Source organism: Pseudorca crassidens, chromosome 10, assembly GCF_039906515.1.
Source record: "Pseudorca crassidens isolate mPseCra1 chromosome 10, mPseCra1.hap1, whole genome shotgun sequence".
Classification (NCBI taxonomy): Eukaryota; Metazoa; Chordata; class Mammalia; order Artiodactyla; family Delphinidae; genus Pseudorca; species Pseudorca crassidens.
The window spans coordinates 33,768,440-33,794,372 of NC_090305.1; the positions used below are offsets into that span (position 1 = coordinate 33,768,440).

The 25,933-nt window shown below is 39.4% G+C and overlaps 2 protein-coding genes and 1 long non-coding RNA gene across 3 annotated transcripts in view; 2 read left to right on the plus strand and 1 right to left on the minus strand.

Moving 5' to 3' along the window:
• MED20 (mediator complex subunit 20) overlaps positions 1-13,163 on the plus strand; it is a 43,183-nt gene extending 30,020 nt beyond the window's left edge. Inside the window, exon 5 of the transcript XR_010946832.1 lies at positions 13,090-13,163. The gene's annotated coding sequence lies outside the window, so the exon portion shown is untranslated. The remainder of the gene's footprint in view (positions 1-13,089) is intronic.
• USP49 (ubiquitin specific peptidase 49) overlaps positions 13,088-25,933 on the plus strand; it is a 41,234-nt gene continuing 28,388 nt past the window's right edge. Inside the window, exon 1 of the mRNA XM_067752979.1 lies at positions 13,088-13,163. The gene's annotated coding sequence lies outside the window, so the exon portion shown is untranslated. The remainder of the gene's footprint in view (positions 13,164-25,933) is intronic.
• On the minus strand, positions 15,373-20,208 carry LOC137231999 (uncharacterized). The gene is made up of 3 exons (XR_010946833.1): positions 19,877-20,208; positions 17,211-17,295; positions 15,373-16,754 (listed from the first exon to the last, which is right to left on the minus strand). It is a non-coding gene; the product is annotated as an uncharacterized lncRNA (long non-coding RNA).

Below are 25,933 nucleotides of genomic sequence, written 5' to 3' on the forward strand. Positions count from 1 at the left end.
TTAGCTAATTGCTCCTAACTTCAGCATGGTATTCTGTGGTGTGTATCATTCCCATAGTGATGGACGCCTAGGCTACCGCAAACAATGCTACCAATAGACAGTCTTGTCCATGTCCATTATGGACACGTTTGCGAATTTCTTTGGGATACAGACTCAGGAGTGGCATTGTGGCATAAGTATTGTCAGGCTGCTGAATGGTTGTATCACTTTACACCCCACAGGCGTTGCATTCCCCACCTCCCCAATGCATGGTATTGTTCACATTTCTAATTTTGGCCATTTAATAATGTCTCATTTTAATTTGTATTTTCTAATTACTAGTAAGTTTGAGCATTTCTTCATATTCAAGTTAGCAATTTCCCTTCTGTGAAATAAGCATAAAAGATTGAACGTAGTATTTTATTAACTTTTTTCAAGCTGGAGGAACTTTCGGTTATGCATTGTATTTTGTAAGATATTAGTATATTTTCTCAAGCTTCAAAAAGGGAAGAATATCATCCTTATGCAGAATCTTAAAGTATTGTTTTTCTTCCTGATCCCAAGAGATGATGAAACAAACTTTTTTCTAAGTATTCAACTTAAAAGCTATAAAGTATGCTACAGTTAAAGCATCTTACTGATCTATTCGCAGTGCCTTCATGTATGCTAAACATTGAGAGCAAATGTTTGTGCCAGAGTAGATTCGGTGGGAAAGTGCTTCATTGTGTTAGTTAAAAAAAGAAAATCTCCCCTGGTCAAAAACTAGTACACGATTATCAAAAAAATCAGATCCAGCTGCTTCTCCCTGTTTATAGTCTCCCTAGATGTCAGGAAACTGGTAAATAGCAGACAGCACCTTCTCTAACTTGCCTTTCCATGAAGAGCCCAGCACTTGATCGAGGAGAACCGTCTTAGCACTTACTGAATATAAGCAGATAATATCAAAAATGATGAACAGATACCATATTATACTCCTCATTTTTCTATGAAAGGGCAATAGAAAATATGGGTGTTTTGGTTTTTAAAGTGTTTGTGGATAGAGAACAGCATATTTCCTAATTGAGATGCCACTTCTCAGGGTCTTCTAGAAAGTTGGGCAGCCATTTCAGATTTGCATGTGAATCTCACTCCTGTTAATTTCAGGTCTCAGGAAAGGAGGAGTGACTGATATAAAATGCCCTTTCCTTGTTCAAACAGGTTCGCAGTATTTGTACTTTCCTTTCCTGAGGAAGCAATGCAGTTTTTAAGTGTTTTCATTTCTGACCAAGATGTGATACAATCAAATCGTTATGTTGACTTTGGTTTAGCATCTGCCTGACTGAGTGGAAAAGGAATTTTAATTTGTGACATGATTGACGTAGCCATAAACCATGAACTTTTCCCAATAATACCATAATATGTTAAAACAAATTACTCCTTTTTCTCTTTTTGCTGGTTTTGTGGTTATGTCTTTTGAGTAAGTTTCTATCAGCAAAACATTTTTTCCTGCTCTTAATTTTTTTCAAACTAAGCCACACTGTATGCTAAGATGTAGAGTTTCCCAAGTACTTTGATTTTGCTCTGCCTTGAAAATTACTGTTTTTCTTTCATTATTTTTTTCCTCAGAAATCTTGCTTGGAAAATTATATTTTTAGATGTGATTTTAAAACGTTCTTTTTAACCTTTTCAAGAATCTTTTAAAATTTAATATTTATCAATGCTAAGTCTGAATATAGCATAAAAAGTATACTACCTGCTTTTCTCCTCCCCAACATTCTGCCTCTCCAGAGACCTCCATTTTCTACTCCTCCAGCAGTTCTTTTGGTATTTAATGCCATTTTTTCTAAACAGGTTAAGCTGCTGTTTTTAAAAACCTGTATAGGGTTTTCTCTAGACCTGAACAGCTCTCATCATGGGATCTGCCTTCCTGAATAGCCTAGGTATTTTCTTCACCTCCCTATGTTGGAACTCCCTGTTTCCTGGACCCCATATCTTCCCCCTTCATTGTTTATATTTTAATTAAGCAATTCCTCCAGAAGTTTTCTAAGAAAAGGGTGCATGGGATGTAAATCTGCACGTATGAAAATGTCTTCATTTTCTCTCATACTTGATTTATAGTTTACCTGGCTCTAGAATTCTAGATTGGAGAATATTTTCTCTGAGTTTAAGAGGCATTGCTGTATTGATTTCTAGCTTCTATTATTGCTATGAGAAGGCTGGTGGTGTTCTGATTCTTGTTTTTTTTCCCCCTCCTTGGTTGGTTTTAGGATCTGATCTTTGTCCCTGATGTTCTAAAATTTTGTGATAATCTGCCTCACTTGTTTTATCTGTTGTGCCGGGCACACTGAGAGGCTTTTCAGTTTGGAAACAGATTTTTTTTCAGTTCTGGGAGATTTCCTTGAATTCTTTTTTCTTTTTCTTTTTCTTTTGGCTGCGTCGGGTCTTAGTTGCAGCATGCGGGATCTTTTCCTTGTGGCATGGGCTCTTCGTTGCAGCGCGTGGGCTTCTCTCTAGTTGTGGCATGCGGGTTTTCTCTCTCTAGTTGTGGCACACGGGCTCCAGGGCACATGGGCTCTGTAGTTTGCGGCACGCGGGCTCTCTTGTTGAGGCGCGCCAGCTCAGTAGTTGTGGCACGCAGGCTTAGTTGCCCTGACCAGGGCTCGAACCCGTGTCCCCTGCATTGCAAGGTGAATTCTTTACCACTTGACCACCAGGCAAGTCCCTTGAATCCTTAAATTATAACCAACCTCCCCCTTGCCCCCTGTTTTCCTATTCTTTCTCTCTGGAACACTTATTTGTGTTTGAAACTTGTGGACTAATGAGTCCTTTAATTTTACCATCTTTTCTATTTCTCATTTTTTTGGTCTCTGTTCTACTTTCTGGGATGTGTTTTGAACTTCATCTTCAGACTCTTCTAATTTTATATTTTCTCTATCATTTTTAATTTTCAAGAGGTTTTTCTCTGAATGCTGCTTTTTATTGTTTTCTATTTTTGTTTCGTGGATGGAATAACTCTTCTCTGTTTATATTAGTTACAATTTTTAAAAGTTTTCTGCAGCCTCCAGTATCATCTCTGTTTTCCTTAAAGTACCTTTACTTGATCACTTGTTTCGGTCTTTCTTTTAGGGAATTTCCTTAAATGTATGGCCTTGGCCATCTTACTTGTTTTCCAGAATGAGCTACTGAAAAACTGAAAGCTGAATTTGCCTGAGTGGGGGCTTCTAAAAGTTAAATGGTGGTCTTCATTATAAGTTGATTAGCCAGGAACCCACTTTGGTGTGGGGGGGGCGGGGGGGGGATGTCACCTCCACCAGTCAGTATTTGTAGGTGTTTTTCTTTTCTCTTAGCCAGGTTTTCCCCAGAGAGAATGCTCCAACCATTGGCTTACACACCTGCCTTCAACATCTGGGGAGCTGAGTGGGGAAGGAGCTGGGGATATCTACCTTTCAGGATCTCAGCCTTCCTTGAATCCCCATCTTTTTAGACTGGTCAGCCTGCCCCTAGTTGTGCCCAAGTCCAGAGTCTCTTTAGTTTCCAGAGAGTAAATTCCCTTCCTCTGACCAGTGGCTGCTTGGAGTCAGGGTGGGAACCTTGGAGTAGAACTTTCACCCTGTGCTCCTTTATTCAGCACTGCCTGCTGTTCCCACTTTCAGATCATTCTGAGCTTTTCTGGTGTTTCCCAGCACAATTCAGTTTGCTCTGAGCTTCCCCTTAACATGCTCTTAGTTTTTGCTTTCTTTACTGTGCTAAATCAAATAGCTAATCAATCTGCTTTTCAGCTTCCAAAAACTTTGTTGTAGTTGTTTCCTTTCCTAGTCTTTGTCCTTATGAATTTCATGTTTTTAATGCCATTTTAGTGGAGTTAGGGAGAGAGCAGAGGTAAATGAAGGTGTTCAATGCATCAATTTTCATTGAAGATCCAAATTTATTTCTTTGATGCCCTGTTTCAACACTACTTAATAGGTAGATGGTTTATAGCAGTTGAAAAATTTTGCTACAGTAACAGAATTGTACAAGATATAAATTCATTTGGTCTTTGCTACCCCTTTGGATTAATGCCTAGCCTATAGCTTGCTATAAGAGAATGACATCTAAATGACTTCGGGAAGTTTGCAGATAGTGTAATAGAAATTAAGGTCATTAAGTAACTTAAATATTCCTTTTTCAGATGTGGAAACTGAGACCCAGAGAGCAGAGGTGGCTTACCTATGGTCACTTATCTGTCCTGAACTAGAACTGAGTCTCTTCCCCAGTGTTCTTTTCCTTGCCAATGTGGTTCTGTCTTCTCTCATCAAAGTAGCTGGAAATAGGAGCCCTTTATCATGGCTTATATCACCCAAATGTCCTGTTAGTTTAGTGTGGGCTTTAGGTTGCAGTCATGGAATTTTTTTTTTTTTAATGTTCTTCTTCCTGTTAAAGATTGGGGTCTGGTTTTATTGGGGTGAACTTTAAAACTCAAGAAAAGTTGTGTCTTACCCTTTTAAAGGTGTTTCTGTTTTGAAGAATTTATATTGAGCATTTAAAAGGTTTCTTTTTTCTTCCTACTATTCACTTTTCAGTGGCCTCCAAAAGTTCTTTGTCAGGGAGGGCAGAAACTCTTTCCTGAATGTAATTATAGCAGATAAAATTATTTAGAACAAATTAATATCCCTGTTAAAATGTTTAAATAATGTGGAAAAAGGAAACTCTTGTAAAAATGTCAAGTTTCTTTGGAGAAATCCTAGAATGCTTTCTCTATCAATTTTTCAAAACTCAATTCTCAATTCTCCTCTTCCAGGACCCCTTCCTGCATTTTACCCCATGACATAAATCTTTTGTCTTATTTCTCTTTCCCTCCTATATTTTGTACTTTGCACCGTTTGCCCCAGAACACTACCGAATTCGTTGTATGTTGACTAGGATTCTTTGGTGATTTTTATTTATATGTAAAATTCTTGGGGGCAGAAACCCTGCTTTATACTTTTGAATAAATTCACTTCTACACATATTTATGGAGTGCCTTCTTTGAGGCATTGGGTTCCTCTGTAGGTCCCAGCATCTTTGGGGTACACATTAGGACACTGACAGGTGCTGATGATTGGGAAAACTCACCTTTTCTCCAGTCACTATTAGGAGACGATTGAAAGAATGGGCTTTGCCCCTTGCTTTGTGTCACGTTGGTGACTAGTAATAACAGCTGGGAGCAGAGTGGGGAAAGCCTGTTTGGAAGCTAAGGAGTCTAATGTTTCCTTAACTGGAAAGTGAACATGTTGGAATAGAAGCCCTCTGAGCTTCCTTACACTCTCCAGATTTCATGATTATAAAGAGGTGCTCCTAGTGAATCAATGACACCCTTTAAAACAACTGACCCACAGAGAAAAATGTCTCTTAGGATTGAGTGGAATCCAATGGAAATCTTTCCTTGACTGAGCTAAACTGTTGCATACATAATCTGAAGTACCTGGAACACTTAGAATGATAAAGCATTGTTTTCTTGTTGTTGTTGTTTTTTTCCTCTCATCCTCTCCTAAGGTTAAATAATGCTTTCTCATTATTATTCTTTAGAAATGTATTAACTTTTACTTTTCCAATTTTTTAAAATTGTGAAATATGACATACGTGAAATACATTTTAAAACATATGTACATTTTAAAGACTAGTAAAACAAAAGCTGGAGTAACATCCTACAAGGGGAAAAGTTCCCTACATCATCCTCCCTCATGTCCCACCGCAGGTTAACCACTGTCCTGACTATTATCAAGAAAGTTAGGAATTTGCTTCTCTTTATTATGTTTTAAATTTCTAAACTTGAAAAATAGCCCAGTAATGAAAGGTCTTTAGTCTTTTTACATGTGTGTATATATATATATATATTTTTTTTAATTAATTTATTTTTTTGGCTGCATTGGGTCTTCATTGCTGCACACGGCCTTTCTCTAGTTGCCGCGAGTGGGCTTCTCATTGCGGTGGTTTCTCTTGTTGCAGAACACAGGCTCTAGGCTCGCGGGCTCAGTATTTGTGGCTCACGGGCTCTAGAGCGCAGGCTCAGTAGTTGTGGCACACAGGCTTAGTTGCTGCGCCGCATGTGGGTTCTTCCCAGACCAGGGCTCGAACCCATGTCCCCTGCATTGGCAGGCGGATTCTTAACCACTGTACCACCAGGGAAGCCCGTATATTTTATGTTTTACACAACATAATACTAGAAAAATAATAGGTAACATTTATTGATCACCTACCTCACGCCACTGAGTTTTCTGAACTCTGTACACATTGTAACTCCCTAATAATTGTATGAGATAGGTGAGGAAACCGAGTCATGGAGCTAGGAATTTGGTCCCACTGGGATTCTAATCCAGCCAATCTGAGTCCTAAACCTGCTCTCTTAACTACACCTAATTAGGGTGTTGTCTTATTATTTGATGCAATTTTATATTTTTAATATCTGCATCTATTTTGTATCTTTGAATACTCTAACCAGATCACAAGGTAGAACAATACAGAGTTGGAAAGCTCTGCAGGCGTTAGATCTTGACCAAATATCTTCTCATTGCTTGACACAGATATACAGTCCATCAAGTTATCTAAATCTTATTATATGTTTAGTATTGTCCATTTCAGAGCATTCCTAAAATGTTTATTTTATAAATGTTATTTTTTATGGGAATTTTCAGGGAAAACCAATAATATCACTTATATCTGTAGTGTAATGAATAGTGATATTTCACTTAGAGTTAAATTTTTAAAAGAAGAGCTTTGATTATAGGAAGCATTTTCTAATATAATATTTCAAAATTCTTTTAAAATATACTTTTATGTTTGTAAGACACAAGTAATTTTTGGCGCTTGTTTAGATATGGTCACCAAGAGATAGCTTCTTTATACAACAGTTACTGACTCTATTTAGTGAATTAATGTTTCCTTTACAGTGTTTTCTCTAAAAACAGCTAGCTGTAGTGACAAGTCTTTATGTTTCAATTTTAAAATTAGATAGTGTTTCTGTAGAAGGAGTACAGATTTACAGCTCAGTAGCTCCTGAACAAGGCATATAAAGTGCCTTAGAATATTGCTGTCTGCCAACTAAGTTTTACCATGGCACAAAACTTTACTTAAATAAACCTCATGTTGTTTGCCGCTGATGTGGAGTTACTGGCAACTTAAAGTGATTATCTTGGGCCTAGGCACTGCTGTTTTCTTGCTGTATGATACTGGACTAGTCATCTAATCACCATTTGAGTATCCATTCTTCATCTGTAAAATGCTGCTGATGTCTACCTCATTGTGAGAATTAACTGAGCAAATATATATGAAAACCCCTCACACAGCATGGTATCTACTAAAAGTATTATAAATGTTTGTAAATGTTCTCTTCCCATTATAATTTGCTGCTCTGTGCTGATAAAATTGTTGTATGGTATTTATAAAATGTGCTTGGTAATGACCAAATTAATGCTTTAAAAATGGCTTGAATGAATGCTGGCAGACTGAACTCTACCAATTAGTAATATTAATCGTATGTGGAGATTATAAAAACCAGGATTATATTTAAGCACAGTGATGAAATAGCAACTCCAGCACATGCTATATGGAAGGTCATTTTTGTGGCTGACACTGCTGCTCTACAAACTAAATGGGATTCGGTCTTGCTTTTGTTTGTATATATTTATCGTGGATAAGTGAGAATGTAAGCATATTATGCTATTGCTTTTAGGTCATTTTATTTTTTGGTGAGGAGGAATTCCCAATCTGACTAAGGTTGTATTTTCTTTATTCCGTATTAAGTAGTTAATTAAGACCAGAATGTTATTTGAAACATAATAAAGAGAAGCAAATTTCTAACTTTCTTGATAATAATCAGGACAGTGTTTAACCTGGGGTGGGACATGAGGGAGGATCACATAGGGAACTTTTACACTTGTAAAACACAGCTTCATAAGCCCATGGACCGAGACTTACCTGGTGGCACAGTAGATAAGACTCTGCGCTCCCAATGCAGGGGGCCCGGGTTCGATCCCTGGTCAGGGAACTAGATCGCACATGCATGTCGCAATTAAGAGTTCACATGCCACAGCTAAGGAGCCTGCCTGCTACAACTAAGGAGTTGGTGAGCCACAACTAAGGAGCTCATTTGCTGCAACTAGGGAGCTGGTGAGCTGCAACTAGGGAGCTGGCGAGCAGCAACTAAGGAACCCACCTGCCGCAACTAAGGAGCCGGTGAGCTGCAACTAAGGAGCCCTGGAGCCGCAACTAAGGAGCCTACATGCTGCAACTAAGGAGCTGGTGAGCAGCAACTAAGGAGCCTGTCTGCCACAGTTAAGACCCAGCGCAACCAAATAAATAAATATTTAAAAAATAAAAAAAACCCATGGACCACATTTCTGTCTAATGCTGAAAAAGCATTTTTTTTGAAAAAGCATTTTAATAAATAGCTTATAAGATTCATTTGGCAAGTGAACTTAGAATTTACCACCTAGATTATTCTGAACCAAGGTCAAAGTGTATAAATGCAGTCCTAGCACCCTTTGTGTTTCACAGAAAATCGTAAATCTGTCTGTTTTGCAGTTTCTGTTCAGAGGTCCTGAATTTGAACTTAAAACATTATTCAGAGCCATTAATGGGTAAAACCCATGGCAAACTAATAACTTAGAATCTCAGAACAGTAAAGTCAGCAGATCTTAAGCCCTTGTTCGGGCTGTCCATACTGCACAATGTTTTATGTTTCTTTTTGCATTATTACTTACCCTGGTGATATGTACACAATTTTAGAATTTTAAATTTGAGTGGGACTGGAGATCACATAGCTCTTCAGTGGCAGAGTGTGGACTGAGACCCAGACTTCCTGCTACCTAATCTCACTCTCTCTCTTCCCACCAGTCTATGCTGAGCTTCCTAACTTCGTGGCCAAGAGAGATTTAATTGTGTTCTTCTTAAAATTCGATATGAGGTCTCTTTATTTAGTTGTGGATGCATGTAAACTTTTGCCTTATTTAGTTGTGTGAGTTTCCTCTGCCTTTGTATTTTCCAAGCCTTTTGGCCTGTTTTTCCTTTAATTAGATATGACTGATCGTTTTTGATTTAAAAAATTATTTATGACATTATGACTTAAAAATATGTCATTTCATAGACTTTCTGCCCAATTACCGAGAAAGCATCTAACTCAGGTTCTGAGCCACTGGCTGTTCGGCAGAGACAATGAGAATATGTTTTCACTCCAAAACAATCAGCATTAGCTGTAGCTTCCTGGATTATCACACCTGCTTTGTCTACTCTCAGGGTTGTCTTGAGGCATCTGAGAGATATGTGGGGAAGCACTTTGAAAACCATAAAGTGCCATAACAATATGTTGCATGCATGCATTCATGCATGAGTCTTCTGGTTAATTGTATACTTGAGACCTTTTGTCATAAGACATTTTGTTACATGAGCTCATAAATTGGAATATGAGCAAAGATGTGACTGGGTCAAGGGAAACACTTAAATCCAGCAAGGACTTGCTGGTAGGAAAATTAAGGAGTGAATGGGTGGTGGGAAATAAGCCTAGAGTGTTAGTGCCTTAGAATGTAAATGGAAATAACAGATGGACTTGAAAACTTTTTCTTTGTTTAATATCCAGTCTTTTCATTCTTTCATCAATATTGAGCGCCTAGTGAGCACTAGGCACTTTTTTAGACATCACTGTTGTTCACAGTTAGTTAGATAAGATGCTACTGCTGTCCTCCAGGAGCTTATGGGGAAGGCAGTTACAGACAAGATACAACAAAGGATAATAAATGTTTATATTTTGGAATGTACCACATGGCTGACCTTGCTGAAAAAGCTACAGTCTCGGTTAAGTTCTTTTTTTTTTGCCATGCGGCATGCGGGATCTTAGTTCCCTGACCAAGGATCGAACCTGTGCCCCCTGCAGAGAAGTGCAGAGCCTTAACCACTGGACCACCAGGGATGTCCCTTGGTTAAATTTTTATCTGATTTAAATTTATTAATATTCTCTTGTTCAACTTTTTAAACTTTTAAAACTATGAAATATGTAATATATTAAAATATTTTGAGATATATAATATAAATCTGTATTTTAACTATATATAAAATATATATATTTTAGATAACCTTAATTACGTAAAATATGGATCTTTTCTACTTGGTAAGTCATCTGAACATTCCCTACCTGACTACATTAATATTAGAGATCTCTTAAAGAAAGGGCATTGCTGCCGTCCCCTTGATGTTAGTCGCTGATGCTAGATTTTCTTTTTGGGGGGGGAGGGGCTGAGATGGGTCTTTGTTGCTGCACGCAGGCTTTCTCTAGTTGCAGCGAGCGGGGGCTACTCTTCGTTGCAATGCTCAGGCTTCTCATTGTGGTGGCTTCTCGTTGTGGACCACAGGCTCTAGGCATGTGGGTTCATTAGTTGCAGCAGGCGGGCCCTAGAGCGTGCAGGCTTCAGTAGTTGTGGCACGTGGGCTCAGTAGTTGCAGCGCACCGGCTTAGTTGCTCCGCGGCATGTGGGATCTTCTCGGGCCAGGGCTCGAACCCGTGTCCCTTGCATTGGCAGGCAGATTCTTAACCACTGTGCCACCAGGGAAGTCCCGATGCTAGTATTTCTTAAGAGCAGAAACCTGGGTTTGAATCCTAGCTCTGCCACTTATTAGCTGTCAAACTTATTTGTACCTCCGTTTCGGTGTCTGTGAAATGGGAATAAAGATAATACCTACTCACAGTTATTGTGAGAATTGAATGAGTTAATATATGTTAGAGTGCTTAGATGAGTGTCTGGCTCACATTAAAGGCTATATAAGTGTTATCAGCAGCCATCATCATCATCGTTATTTGGCAGAATAAAAGTAAGTTGAGTAAAGTTTTCAGGAATGGATTTTCTCCTCAATCCCTGAAAATTACTCTAAACTAAAGGTAGAAAGATAAAGGAAGGAAACTAAACATTTTTTAGTCATCAGCTACGTGCCAGGCAGCATGCTAGCATTTTACCTGCATTTTCATTTAATCCTTACACCAGTGCTCTGAAGTAGATGAGAAAACAGGCTCAGAGAAGTTAAATTACTTGCAAAAGGTCTGGTATGGCCACCGTGATGATAACTGGTCTCTGTTACTCTACATCCTATACTCTTGCATTGCACATGCCACAAAGCCTGAGAGTTCAGCAAGTTTCACTCATGATAGGTACACTTGGAATGTGCTTGTTAGGGACTTTATTTCTAATGATGGTTTAAAGGGATGTCATCCACATTTTTAGTTCCTGCTGCAGTGATTTGTTTTATATATCTGAATTTCCATCCCCCCCATTCAAAAGTATATCACAGTAGTATAAATAATATAAGTGGTACCTAGATGGAAAATATTTGAATGTGTGTAGTCTTATTAAGTTTGCAGAATTAAGCTGACCTATTATAATTTCCCAGTTTTCAAGATCACCATCATAATTATTGAAGTCATTACTCTTCAAATTAATAGCTATTTCATAGGGCTTTTAAGCCTAACTTCTGTGTAGTTAGTGTATCCTAGGTGCTCAGTATAGAACTGATTATTTTGGTCAGCTTTTGGAGAACATCCAGAATTAATTCAAATAACTTGGATTTAAAAGTAATTAAGTTAATTTTAATGGTTTGGTGTTCTCATATTGAAAGTAAGGCTGTTTGGATAGGAAAGAGGGGTATTCCCTGGCGGTCCAGTGGTTAGGACTCTGTGCTTTCACTGCCGAGGGTGTGGGTTCAATCCCTGGTTGGGAACTAAGATCCCACAAGCCACGTGGCGCGCCCCCTTCCCCCCCCTCAGAAAAAAAGGTAAAGAGGGAAATTTTATGGATGTAAAACACCCACCCATACAATGTCAGCTTAGCTTCCTGGATGAGGTTGCCTCAAACCCCCAACCTAGAATGTGGAAGTTATATGCTCTTCTCTTCCTGAAAATATTTGTGCATTTCCTGGGTTTTATCATCTTGCAATTGCTTCTGCCTCCTAGGCACCTATTTTTCTTGCTTTGTGCCTCTGATGTGCACCATGGTGCCCTCAGATGTGATACTTGGCTCCTTCTCTGATTCTCAGAAAGGCCCTATTCATAGAGGGCATTTGTGTTTTTAGTACACCTAACTGAAGAAAGGAGGCAAAATAGAGGTGGGTAAGCCCTATATTGCATTAATACAACTTCTATTAAGGCACCCCTGTTCTGAAAATGTTCCAGACTTCCCTTGACTGGAGAACTTCACCCCCACGTAACCCCAGCTTTGCTCCACTGTGCTAACTATTCTTTTCTCCTCTTCCTTTCCCTCTCCTCATCATCCTTCTCTGTTTCAGAAATAAAATAACAAGTTCTTCCCCTTGTCTAGTGTAAAGCAATTTCCCTTTCTTGACAGTCATTCTGGGATCTTGACAGGCATTCTGCAGGGAACCGTCCACCCCAAGGGAACGTGAGTGGTGGGGGACCCTATGAGGGAACATATTTTCACAAAGAAGGCTTCTTCTAAGAGGAATTCTTGTGTTAGTTATTAGGATAGCAAAATAGAGAGTTTTTCATCTTGTTACATGGTGGCAGACGGTGTATTAATCTCAAGCTTATTGAGTCCTGCCTCCTCAATAAAGTGTCAGAAACCTAAAAATTGATTATACATGTAATTTGTCCAAATTCTACATTCTAGATAACTTTGACTAATGCAGTGTCCTTGCGTATAGAATGCATGCTGCTTACCTAAAAGTCATGAACCCGTCTAACACAAAGATGTCACCTCCTGGCATCTTTCATTATTAACATATTTCATTTATACAAAAAGAATTTTGGCTTTTGAAACACAATTATTTTTGTTGCCATGAATTTGTTTTGGTTTTTCTGACAGTTTCAAGTTATATGCAAAGACAGTGTATAATCTTTAAAACCTAAAACAAATGCAGAAGTGCATTTCTCAGGAAGTAAACCTTTCGTACTTCCATCAGCCTCTTCATAAATGACTGTCTGGTTGCTCTTAGCTGAAAAAAAGATCACAGCTATTTTTTTTTTTACTCTTTTACCTCAATTTTGAGGACTTGTGGGGATTTCACTAAATGGCATTGTAATACACTGATCCTGTTTTAGAATTTATAAATAAAATTCATGAAATTGCTTTTCTCTTACTATATATCAGCCCGACCTTACAGATTTTTTTTCCACTGTAGGTAATAGAGAAGAGGAAACCTAACCAATGACTGTGGAATAATATGGAAGAAGATGGAAAAAACTTGTTTAATGAGTAAGAAATAAAACTATAATAAAAAGTTATTCATGAAAACTATTCACGATAGTATTATGTATGACCAGTCTGTAATAGGTGGCCAAGGTTGGTATACTATTAGAGTGAGTGATCAGTGATCAGTCACTATCTTTGTTTTACTGCCATTCTGAGCTTTCACCACCTTTCTTACCCTTGTGAATTTCTGAGGGCTGTGAATTACTTAAGCTAAGAGGGGACACAGCTATATTTGAAGAAAAAGATGGGACCTGGAGACCAGCACCTATACTGAAACAAGTCTAGGGTACGTCTTGAAGCTTACTGGTGGTTGGATAGAGACTGTGTCTGTCATGACCTCTCAAGAGTGTTAGCAACCCCTTCTCGCTCTCCAGATATTGCCAGCTGCTGTGATGTTAGGCTCACCCTGGGGATCCTGTTCATTTAACCAAGTGCAGATTGTGTGTCAGGTGATAATCAAATAGAATTCCACAGAAAATCCAATAAAAGGTGTAACTAAATTTACGAGATATAAAAATTTTAAATTACATAAGTCCATACATGCTTATTGTCAATAATTCAAACATTATAGATAACCAAAGCCTATCTGAAACTTAGCCGCCCCTCCCAGATAATATAAGTGTATGTTATGTCTTCTTCTTTGCCTGCTGGTTAAAAACTTGGGCTTAGGAGCCAGACTGTTTTTGACTAGGCATTATTTTTTTCTTTTTTTAATATATTTATTTATTTTTGGCTGCATTGGGTCTTCGTTGCTGCGTGCGTGGGCTTTCTCTAGTTGCAGCGAGTGGGAGCTACTCTTCGTTGCAGTGCACGGGCTTCTCATTGCGGTGGCTTCTCTTGTTGCAGAGCACGGGCTCTAGGCAAGCAGGCTTCAGTAATTGTGGCACGTGGGCTCAGTAGTTGTGGCTCGTGGGCTCTAGAGCGCAGGCTCAGTAGTTGTGGCGCAAAGACTTAGTTGCTCCGCGGCATGTGGAATCTTCCCGGACCAGGGATCGAACCTGTGTCCCCTGCATTGGCAGGCGGATTCTTAACCACTGTGCCACCAGGGAAGTCCCTGACTAGCCATTATTAACTTGACGTTTGGGCAGGTTAATTTCTCTGTGCCTCAATTCCTTGGGTATAAGTGGGGACAATAAAATGCCTATGTCATAGTGATGTTGAAGATTAATTAATCTATATAAAAACTTGGAATAATGCCCAGAGCATAGTGAGTGTTCAGTAAATGTTAGCTATAATTTTCTTATGTATCCCAGTTAGCATTTTTATGTACCAGCCTTCCACAGATGAAATTTTTTTCTGATACACTGCAAGAGTTAAACCATTTTGAATAAGGTCAACCCTGATGGCAAGGATTTTTAAATTTTTTCATGAATGTTTTCTTTTTGGCTTTGAGTTTCATTTCTCTCAGAGTATGCTGCTAGACTATGTGTGAGAATAGTGTTATACACCTTCAACTCTTACTACATATCTTACGGTGTAAATGATGCTTATAGGTATGTATGAATAAACAGCTGTCTTTGGACTATGATAGTTTCATCTTACCCATAAAAGTATATCTATGTCAAAAAGGATGCACAATTCTCTTGTTTCTAGATAGTGATGTCACATTTTCTGTAAAGATTCCTTTATTTTGAAGGACAAGTCTTCTTGAGTTTCTTTTTTTCTTCCTTCATAGAATCATAATAGTTTTGAAAATGTCTTTGCTATCTTTTCTATGACTTGTCAGCACTTTCTTAGGTAATACAGACAACTACCTACTTTAAGAAGGAAGGGGACTTCCCTGGTGGCTCAGTGGTTAAGAATCCGCCTGCCAATGCAGGGGACGTGGTTTCGAGCCCTGGTCCAGGAGGATCCCACATGCCACGGAACAACTAAGCCCGAGAGCCACAACTACTGAACCTGCGTGCCACAACTACTGAAGCCCGTGCACCTAGAACCCATGCTCCACAACAAGAGAAGCCACCACAATGAGAAGCCCACGCGCAATGAAGAGTAGCCCCCGCTCACTGCAACTAGAGAAAGCCTGTGTACAGTAACTACCCAACACAGACATAAATAAATATTTTATTTTATTTTTTTATTTTTTTTGCGGTATGCGGGCCCCTCACTGTTGTGGCCTCTCCCATTGCGGAGCACAGGCTCCGGACGTGCAGGCTCAGCGGCCATGGCTCACGGGCCCAGTCGCTCTGCGGCATGTGGGATCCTCCTGGACCGGAGCACAAACCCGTGTCCCCTGCATCGGCAGGCAGACTCTCAACCACTGCACCACCAGGGAAGCCCCAATTTATTTATTTTTCAAAAAAAGGAAGGACGCTAAAACAGCCATCTCTTTTTAATATTTTCCTCCTGTATTGTTCTGGGGCTCTTTATTATGGACTATTCTGTCTGCTGTGACGTTTTTTTCTTTCTTTTTTTAAAAAAAATTCATTTATTCGTTTTTGGTTGCATCAGGTCTTAGTTGCAACATGCGGGATCTTTCGTTGTGGCATACGGGCTCTTTGTTGCAGTGCACGGGCTTCTCTCTAGTTGTGGTGCACTGGCTTCAGAGCGCATGGGCTCTGTAGTTGCAGCACACGGGCTTAGTTGCCCCGCGGCATGTAGGATCTTAGTACTCTGACCAGGGATCAAACCTGCGTCCCCTGCATTGGAAGGTGGGTTCATAACCACTGGACCACCAGGGAAGTCCCTGCTGTGACTATTTTAGAAGACAAATATACAAAAACAGAAGTTAACATTGACTATTTATTATGTGTTAGGCAGAGTTTTAAGTGCTTTACTCATTTATTCATTATCTCATTTAATCCTGTCATCCACTTATGAGGCAGATGCTGTTATTATCTTCATTTTAAAAGCTGAGAAAAGTGAGGCACAGATTAAGTAACTTGCTCAGTCACGTTGCAAGTGCAGCTTCAGGATTCAAACCCAGGTCCTCTGCTCCAGAGCATGTGCTGTTGATCAGTGGGGTGCTGGCCTAGTAGTAAACTTAGGTTTGCTAAGGTGGGTGTGGATTTAAATAATAAGATAATAAAGCCAAATATTGCCTGAAAAAGTCACCATAATACTGTTTCTGCTTGCTTGTGGAAAGGAAAATTTGAAATCGTGTGTCTTCTTAAATTTGGGAAAAATAATGATGTGAGATGATGTGAGATTCATAAATAATTATTTTTTTCTTCACTGTACTTAAATGAATACAACTGTTTTACATCTTTATGAATTGTTTGTAGTAGATAGAAATCACCTGAATCTAGCTAAGGAACAGTACATCTTTAGAACTGAGTTGATTTGTAGATTACCATTTAATTTCTATTGGTAGAAACATGCAGACAGAAGACTGAACTGTGCAGCAGGTTGGAACTGATTGGTTTGAATGACAGTCAGCAGGAAGTTGTTGAAGAGAAGAAAAGGCAGGAGAAAGGTGACTTACAGGTCTTATAATTAGAATGTCACAAGTGATGGTCTAAAAAGTAAATGTAAATTAACAATCGACATTTATATAGCAACTGGAAGGAGTTATACTGCATGGTTTTTGTTCTGGGGTTTGTCTTGTCAGAGAGAAATACTGGCTTTTCTTTTCTTCAAATAACAGTTCATTTCCTGTTGAAATATGGTAAAGTACAAAGAGTAAGCATCATTTAAAGTAACAGCGAGTATGCTGATAAAATGTTTTGGCTTTACTGTAAAGTGTGGCTACAGGTAGTTATGTTTTCCTCTCTCCATCTTCTTGAACTCTCTTTCCTTGTTTGAGAATCCCTTCTGAATGTGCATCAGAGTTATGAACATTAGTGTACTCTTAGTGTACGTATCTTTTTTTTTGATGTGAAACATTTTTAAAGTCTTTTTTGAATTTATTACAGTACTGCTTCTGTTTTATGTTTTGGTTTTTTGACCATGAGTTGGCCGTGAGGCATGTGGGAACTTAGCTCCCCGACCAGGGATGGAACCCACATTGGAAGGCAAAGTCTTTTACAACAATGTCTTAAATTGTGGCCCAGGAACCCCTGAGACCCTTTTGGGAGTCAAAGCTATTTTCATAACAATATTAAAACATACTTGTGTATGAGTATGAGGTGGAGTTTTCCAAAGACTTCATGATGTACAATCAACTGAATTCAGACTCTCTTCCTTATTCCAGACACTAAAAAGATTTGTAAAAATGTAAAATAAGGCCACTCTTCTCATTAGATTTACAATGAGAATTACTGAGGTTTATCTCTACGTTAGAACATTACAATGACCCCAACGTGGGCCAGAAAGTCACGGTGCTCTCTCTAGTGACTGGGCGGACTGTGCCTGCCACACAGCGCCCCCTTGTAGGTTCTAGTGACATCCTGATTGGTTGCGGCTGTGTCTCCCAGTCTAGAAAAGTGAATATTCTGTTCCTTTTTCTTAATTGTGCTAGAGGGTATGTTCCAGATTATAAGGAGCTATGGAAATATGCATTTAAAGGTGAAAGGAGGGTTTGATTTTAAGGAGGAAGACTGTCCAACCTTGCCAATCAGTGACCCCACTGATATATACCAAATTCAGAATGTTCTTTGTATCGGTTGCTCCCAACTTTGGGAGGACCAAAAGGACCTTTCAGGACAGCCTTTTATTTTTCAATATTAATTGAGCATCTATGATGTTCCAATCCTGTTCTAGGGGCTAGGGCTGGAAATAAGTCAGTGAACAAAATGAAAGCAAAAAAACCTCTACCCTCACAGAGCTTCCATCCCAGCCTTTGAGTCTTTTGCCATAGTCACAGCTCCCTCTTCAGGGGAGTCTCAGAGTTCATGGTAGCGTAGCTGCTGTGGAGCTTGAACACTGACTGCTGTCTCTCAATGGCTAAGTGCTGAGGATAGAGTGGGAACTGCTTGACGTTTTGTGATTTTTTTTTTTTTAAGGGCACCAAATGGTCTGGGATTTTTCAAATCTTACCTGGAACCCCAATATAGCAATAAAGGTGGGCCTATCCAGTTATCCTTGTTGTGGTTGTTTTAATCTTATTTTGTTTTCAAAGTTAGTGCCACTTTTGTCAAAAATTTTAACTTTTAAAACAATTCAATACCAACTGATGTTAAATTTATTCTAATTGTTTTTTATTATTTGAAGAAAAATGTTCATATATGCATGAGATTTTCATTGGCTGGTGAGTTGCACCCAAGACCCTATAATTTGTTTAATAGACTTTTATACAGGAAGAGATTACTTGGCTCATTAGATTGAGTCATTTAATAATGGCTGGAAGGTTAACAAATGTGGCCATCAGACTCCTGCTCAGCGGCTGGGTGTCTCTCGTATCACTCACAACTTCAGCCATTTCCAAACGCAGACGACTGGGAATACCATTAGAATATTAACGGGAAAAGAAACTGACATGCAAAATGTGAATGGCCAAAAATTGTCCCTAAAGATTATTTTAACATTTTTAATTTCCAAGAGTTCTACATCAAACTTGGCCTTCCAGCTTAAGGAATTCTCAATTGTAACAGGAGTGCCATGAAATAATTGCTTTTCAGCTGCTTCTGCTTCTTTTTCTTTTTGTTTCTTTTTTTCTTCTCTTATAGTTTTTATTTGATCTGCCATTTCATTTGATTTTTCTTGCACAGCTGTCACTAAAGTAGAGATCATCACTATACCAAGGTTTTCTTCTGCCTGTAATGCTAATAATTCTTTTCAATGTCTGAGACATCATTATCTTCTAGATTTTTCTGGGAGAATATTTCCTAGAGGGATGCCTCATCTGGGTACTTTTCACTGTATGTAAACTTGAGGATAGTCTAGACAGTTTCATCACTTTCTTCAGCCTCAGATGTCATAGTAATAGTGAAACTGGGTAGATTTTCTGATAACACTTAGCAGGACCTTGTCAAGTAAAACATTAGTGAAGGAGAATGTGGTCTCAGGAGAGTCCATTCATATTTTGGAAGACTTTGTTAGGGAGGTTGAATTAATGTACAGTCAAGCTGTGAAAGAGTTGCGGTAGATTGCATGGCTCCTTGCTGTCATCTGTCACCATGGCCCTCTCTGATGCCCATGAATTGCCCAGACATCCTGGTGGCCACAGCATTGGCCAGGTGGGCTCAGGTACAAAGATCCAGGCTAAGAGGCCTGGGGCCCAAACCCAGGCTAGGAGCAACACCTGCTCCCTCAGCAAACTTCTAAAAGAAGAAGGTAACTTCTGAATCCATGCCTTCTTCATTTACTGCCTAATCTGTGTGTAACACTCCCTTCTACCTTCTGTCCTTTGGGAATCCCTCAGACCCATCTTCCCTAGGAAGGCTTTGTTTACAGGTCCCTGAATGACCTTCTTTGTTCTTTCCCAGGATTCTGTAGACTATTAATAGCCGGAAGGACAAAACTATAAGGTCAGTTAATAAAACAAATAATATAAGCAGGTTCATATGTAGTTTATATTTATTTATAATTAAAAATAATAATGCTATTATAAAAATAGAACTATGTAGAAGTAGTTCTAAAAATAAAGTGGCTTCTATCCTGTAGATAAGTATTTCTCAAACTTCTGACATTTGTATACCACTGCATGATTTTTACCACATTCCAGTAACACCTGTAGAGTTACTTAATATTTTTCTGTGAACCAGATTACTGTTTTTTTTAACCTAAAAGCCTACTTGAATCTCACCCTAAAAAATATCGATGGAGTTATGGATTTTCTATTCTTCTATAAGACACAATTATAATCATACATGACTACTACGTTCAAAAATATTTACCTCTGGAGAGCTCCATTTCTGCATAAGACAGAGTAAGCACACTTGGCCAAGTGTCTCCCACTGAATGCAGCTAAAAACCTGGTTAGAACTCGTGGAACAGCAATTTGAGGACTCTGAAAGTCAATAGTAGCAGGTGGATTAGAGAAGACCAGGATTTGAAGTACCGCCATTAGTGTCCCCTGGCCTGGACGGAGTGTAGCCCACACCTGGATGTGGGCACCAGGCATGGACAGAGAGAGCTCCAGGAGAAACCCTCCAGTTTTGACTTGAGTGGGAGAGGAGAACACTCTTCTAACACTCAGAGAAAGAGGGATAGAAACTTCCTCCTTTAAAAAATTTCCCTCTCTTCTCTCAGACCCCAGCTGCCAGGCAATCTTGTGATGTTGGTGCTGGCAATGACAACAGCAGAGAGCCACATGCATGGATCTGATCCTGAACAGCATACCAAAAACTATTAGAATCGACTATGAGATAAATCTCTGTCCGGGGCCTAGACTGGCCACTGGGTAGCACTCATGCCAGACAGATCCTAATACCTCTGCAAAGGCTTGACTGTGGAACTGATACTTAAACCATACCTCACAGAAGGGTTGGTTGGGACTTGTGATTTGAATCCAACCAGGTTGATTGCTGGCCAAAACAAATATTAACATTTTCCTTAGGATTTAAGCAAGACTCATAATCTTGTAATATTAAAAATGTGCAGGATACAGTACAAAATGATTCAACCTACAGGAAAACTCAACTAATGGGGAAAAGATAACCAATAGATGCCAACACTAAGATAATACCTCTCCCCTACACATGGATTATCCCTTCCCTTCGATTTGATTGGCAAGCCTAGGCCACATGCCCACTGCTGGGCTTGTGACCATTGCCAGGGGGTGCCGTGCACAAACTGGCTGAGACCTCACAGGACCCACCGCTGGACCTAGTGCTTCTCCCGAAGCACATGGCCCTATCGAGGAAGAGTGGCTGCTCAGGGTAAAAGCAAACAAACAAAAAGACCAGCCCCTACTTTCAGACTTCATAAAAACTTATCTAACTTTGCTCTCAGATTTTAAGGGACTTTTCTATGGTAAGGTACAAAGATGATTGAGAAGAGACAATCTATCATAGGACTCAATACAAATTTTATTAAGCCCTTTGTGTATGATTCTTTCTATTTTTATTTTTTAGGCAGATGGGTAAACATGCCTCTAGGCTAACTGTCACCTTAGCACCGAGATAAATAACCGGTTGAAGAATACAGATGTAATGAGCTACACCTTAGCCTTTGTAGCTGAAGATGACTGACCAATAATTACCATCTAGCCAGCGGGTCCCCACCAGCTGTGCACGCTGGCCTGTGATTTGCAGCTGCAGCCTCCATGTGCTGAGTTTGGCACTGTGTGCACCTGCCATCCTCTCTTCAGAAAGAAATACTCCAGGTGCTCATCAATGCTCCCTAGGTTTATCTGCTGCTGTGATTTCTCTGAGTCCCCAGTGGTGCTGTATCATTTTAAGTCTTGCTTTAGTGTGTCTTCAAAGTGTTTCTTTTTCCTATTCTGCTTGGGTTATCTCTGTTTAGCTCATCACACAGCAGCTACTTGGGAATGCAAAGCTGAGCATTTCAGAAAGCATGCTTGAGAGAGAGGCTACTGAAAGTGGTAGAGCTTATTAATATTACAAGTTCTTAAAGCGTTAAGTGCGTCAAGTTTCGAGTTGTGCAAACGTTTTCCATCTGAAAAATGTCTGAAAGAAGACAGTTTTCGATTGTAAACAAACCTGCAGCATTGAAATGGCAGGGTCAGATTGTGAGGGACTCAACAGTCGGATTCTGCTTGTAGAGGTGTGCCATATTGTGTTTTATAAGAAATAATATTTGATCATTCAGATGACCAAAATATATTTCTCATATATATCTGGCCTTTGTCCACAGTTCCTGGCTCACAGCCTCCAAAACCCATGGACTTTCCTAAGTACTGAATGATAAAGGTGTCCTTGGTTATGTTTATGAGGTGACTTTTGGAAAGCACCTAAGGATGGGAGCTGGTTGCCAATGAAGTCAACCATGTGATTAGAGGGTGGGAACTTTCAGTTTTGCCCCCTGACCTCTGGGGTTGGGAATAGGGCTGGAGGTTGAATCAACCCCCAGTGGTCAATGATTTAATCAACTGTGCCTATGTAATGAAGCCTCCATGAAAACCCAAAAGGATGAGGTTCAGAGAGCTTCCACGCTGGGGAACCAGAATGCTTCCATGTGCCACTGTGCTGGGCCGCCAGCTCCATGGGAACAGAGGTCCCTTTGTTCGGGAGTTCACCCTATGTATCTCTTTGTCTGGTTGTTGATTCATATTCTTTGTGATAAATTGGTAATCTAGTTAGTAAACAGGTTTTCCTAAGTTCTGTGAGCCATTCTAGCAAATTAATTGAACCCAAAGGGGGAGTCATGGGAACCTCTAGTTTATAGCCAGTTGGTCAGACGCACAGTTAACAAACTGGGCTTGCGACTGGTGTCTGAAGCGGAGGTGGTTTTGTAGGACTGAGCCTGTGGAATCTGATTCTATCTCTGGGTAGTGTCAGAATTGAGTTGAATTCTGAGGCACCCTGATGGCGTCCAGGAATTGCCTGTTGGTGTGGGGAAGCCTCCATACGCACACATGTTGAATTGGGCCCAGGAACCTAATGTAAGGTGACTGAGAAGAGCCCAGAGCAATAATTTGCCCCAAAATACCTGTACATTACCTTTATAATATTGGACCAATGGGAAGAAGAGTTTGTGTGGGTCAGGTTGAAGGATCTCAGCAGAGAGCATAATCCTCGTCATAATCCTAACTTTGTTGGCAGTGTCAGTGTGTGATGTGGAGCAAGTCACAGGATCACTTTACATAATGACTATCATTTCTTGAGCTCTGACTTGTGCCGGGCATTGCTCTAAGCGTTTTACATACGTTAACTCATTTAATTTTCACAACAACGCTATGAGGTAAAAACTATTATTGTCCCCATATTACAGATAAGGAAACTGAGGCCCAGAGAGATTGTTTTTCCAAGACCATATATAACTAATAAGGACAGAGCTAGAAGTCCAAACCCAGCAGCTTGGCTTGAACTTTTAATCACACTATGCTATACTGCCTCTCAGTTTATTTGTAAATGACACATTAAAAATATGTACCATAACTATTTTACACAGTTATAAGAAGCAGAAAATAAAATAATAAAAGTACTTTTAATAAGGAAATAATGCTATGCAAAAGAAAACTGTAGCCAAGAGCCAACACCAATGTTGGCAATTACCATGAGAAACCCTTCTCTAGAGGACTGTGACATATATTTTTATTTTTTAAAAATATTTATCTATTTATTTGGTTGAGCCAGGTCTTAGTTGCAGCAGGCAGACTCCTTATTTGCGGCTCGTGGGCTCCTTAGTTGTGGCACATGGGCTTCTTAGTTGCAGCATGCAAACTCTTAGTTGCAGCATGCATGTGGGATCTGGTTCCCTGACGAGGGATCAAACCCGGGTCCCCTGCATTGGGAGCATGGAGTCTTATCCACTGTGCCACCAGGGAAGTCCTGAGGACTGTGACCTTTAGAATCATAGATTCATAAGGTTAAAAGACTCTCCAAAGCTTTGGTCCAAGAGGACTTTATCTACAACAGTGGTTCCCAGATTTTTTTTTTTTAATTTCATAGATCTATAAAATACACACTTGCAGGACTTCCCTGGTGGCGCAGTGGTTGAGAGTCCGCCTGCCGATGCGCCGATGCAGGGGACACGGGTTCGTGCCCCGGTCCGGGAAGATCCCACATGCCGCGGAGCGGCTGGGCCTGTGAGCCATGGCCGCTGAGCCTGCGCGTCCGGAGCCTGTGCTCCGTAACGGGAGAGGCCACAGCAGTGAGAGGCCCGCGTACCGCAAAAAAAACAAAAACAAACAAACAAAATACACACTTGCATGCACACATGTATGCCAACCCAAACTACTATCTGTTATCATCGCCGTAAGAGAAAGGGCACTTAACACCAAGAACATGGAGAGATACAATATCTTAACAAAGAACAGTGTTTCCCAAGAACAAAACAGATAGGAATCTTACCCTGGCCAGTGGAATTATGGGTCTGAAGAGTAGTCGGGGAATGCCTTCATCTGGACATCCTGTTTGGGTTAGGAGGAATTACCTTGGGATAGAATGAACTCCCAAGTGATTGCATCAGTCATATCAGTTGGAAGCACATTCAGGAAAATACTAGTTGAACTGTAGTTTACCTTGCTTCTTAGTAAAGCTTTTAGTGTGTTTGCTTTGGCAGCCTAATAAGAGGCCATTACCTACTCAGGTTCTCTGTGTTTATTTCTCATCTTCCATGTGAGATTGAAAATGCTGAGATCACAGGTCTCATTTGTGCTGAACAAATGTTTTAATGCTTTTTCTTTAAAAAAAAGAAAAAAAGGAAAAGACATGTAAAATTAACATCTTAACCAGTTTTGGTAAAAATGTGGTAAAAAAAATACCATTTTAACCATTTTTAAGTGTACAATTCAGTAGTGTTGAGTATATTGACATTGTTGTGAAACGGATCTCCAGAACTTTTTCATCTTGTAAATCTAAAACTCTATACCCTTTTTCTCCTCTCCCCAGTTACTGGTAACCACCATTATACTTTATGTTTCTAGGAATTTGACTATTTTAGATACCTCATGTAAATGGAATCATAACAGTGTTTGTCTTTTTTTGTGACTGGCATATTTCATTTAGCATAATGTCCTTAAGGTTCAATCATGTTATAGCATGTGTCAGAATTCCTTCCTTTTTAAGGCTGAATAATATTCCATTGTGTGTGTGTGTGTGTGTGTGTGTGTGTGTGTGTGTGTATACCAGTTTGTTTATTCATCCATTGATGGGCATTTCTCTGATGATTAGTGATGTTGAGCATCTTTTCAATGCATGTTAGCCATTTTATATATCATCTTTGGAGAAATGTCTGTTCAGGTCCTTTGCCCATTTTTTAATTGGGTTATTTGATTTTTTTGTTGTTGAGTTGTAGAAGTTCTTTATATATTCTGGATATCAACCCCTTATGAGATACATTTGAAAATATCTTTTCCCACTCTGTAGGTTGCCTTTCACTCTGTTGATTGTGTCCTTTGATGCACAAAAGTTTTTAAGTTTGATGTAGTCTACCTCTCTATTTTTGCTTTTGTTGCCTGTGTTTTTGGTATAATATCCAAGAAATCATTGCAAAGTCCAATGTCATGAAGATTTTCCCCTATGTTTTCTTCTAGGAATTATATAGTTTTAGGTCTTATGGTCAGGTCTTTAATCCATTTTGGGTTAACTTTTGTATATGGTATAAGTTAAGGGTCCAGCTTCATTCCTTTACATGTGGATATCAGTTTTCCTAACACCATTTGTTGAAGAGACAGTTCTTCACTGAGTGGTCTTGGCACCCTTGCTAAAGTTCATTTGACCATATACATAAGAGTTTATTTCAGGACTGTCTGTTCTATTCCATTTGTCTATTTGTCTTTATGCCAGTACCATACTGTTTTGTACTATAGCTTTGTGGTAGGTTTTGAAATCGGAAAGTATGAGTGTGTTCTTCTGTGTTTTTTTTCAAAATTGTTTTCGCTCTTTGGAGTCCCTTGAGATTCCATATGAATTTTAGGGTGTATTTTCCTATTTCTGCAAAAAATGCCGTTGGAATTTTGGTAGGGATTTCACTGAACCTGTAGATCATTTTGGGTAGTATGGACATCTTATTAACAACGTTAAGTTTTCCAATCCATGAACATGAGATGTCTTTTCATGTATTTGTGTTTTCTGTAATTTCTTTCAGCAATGTTTTGTAATTTTCAGTATACAAGTCTTTTACCTCCTTGGTAAGGTTTATTCCCAAGTATTTATTCTTTTTTATTCCATTGTAAATGGAATTGTTTTCTTAATTTCCTTTTCAGATTTCATTGTTAGTGTATAGGAACACACTGACTTTTGTATGTTGCTTTTGTGTACTGCAACTTTGCTGAATTCATTAGTTCTGTGTGTGTATGTGTGTGTGTGTGTGTTTGTAACCTTTAG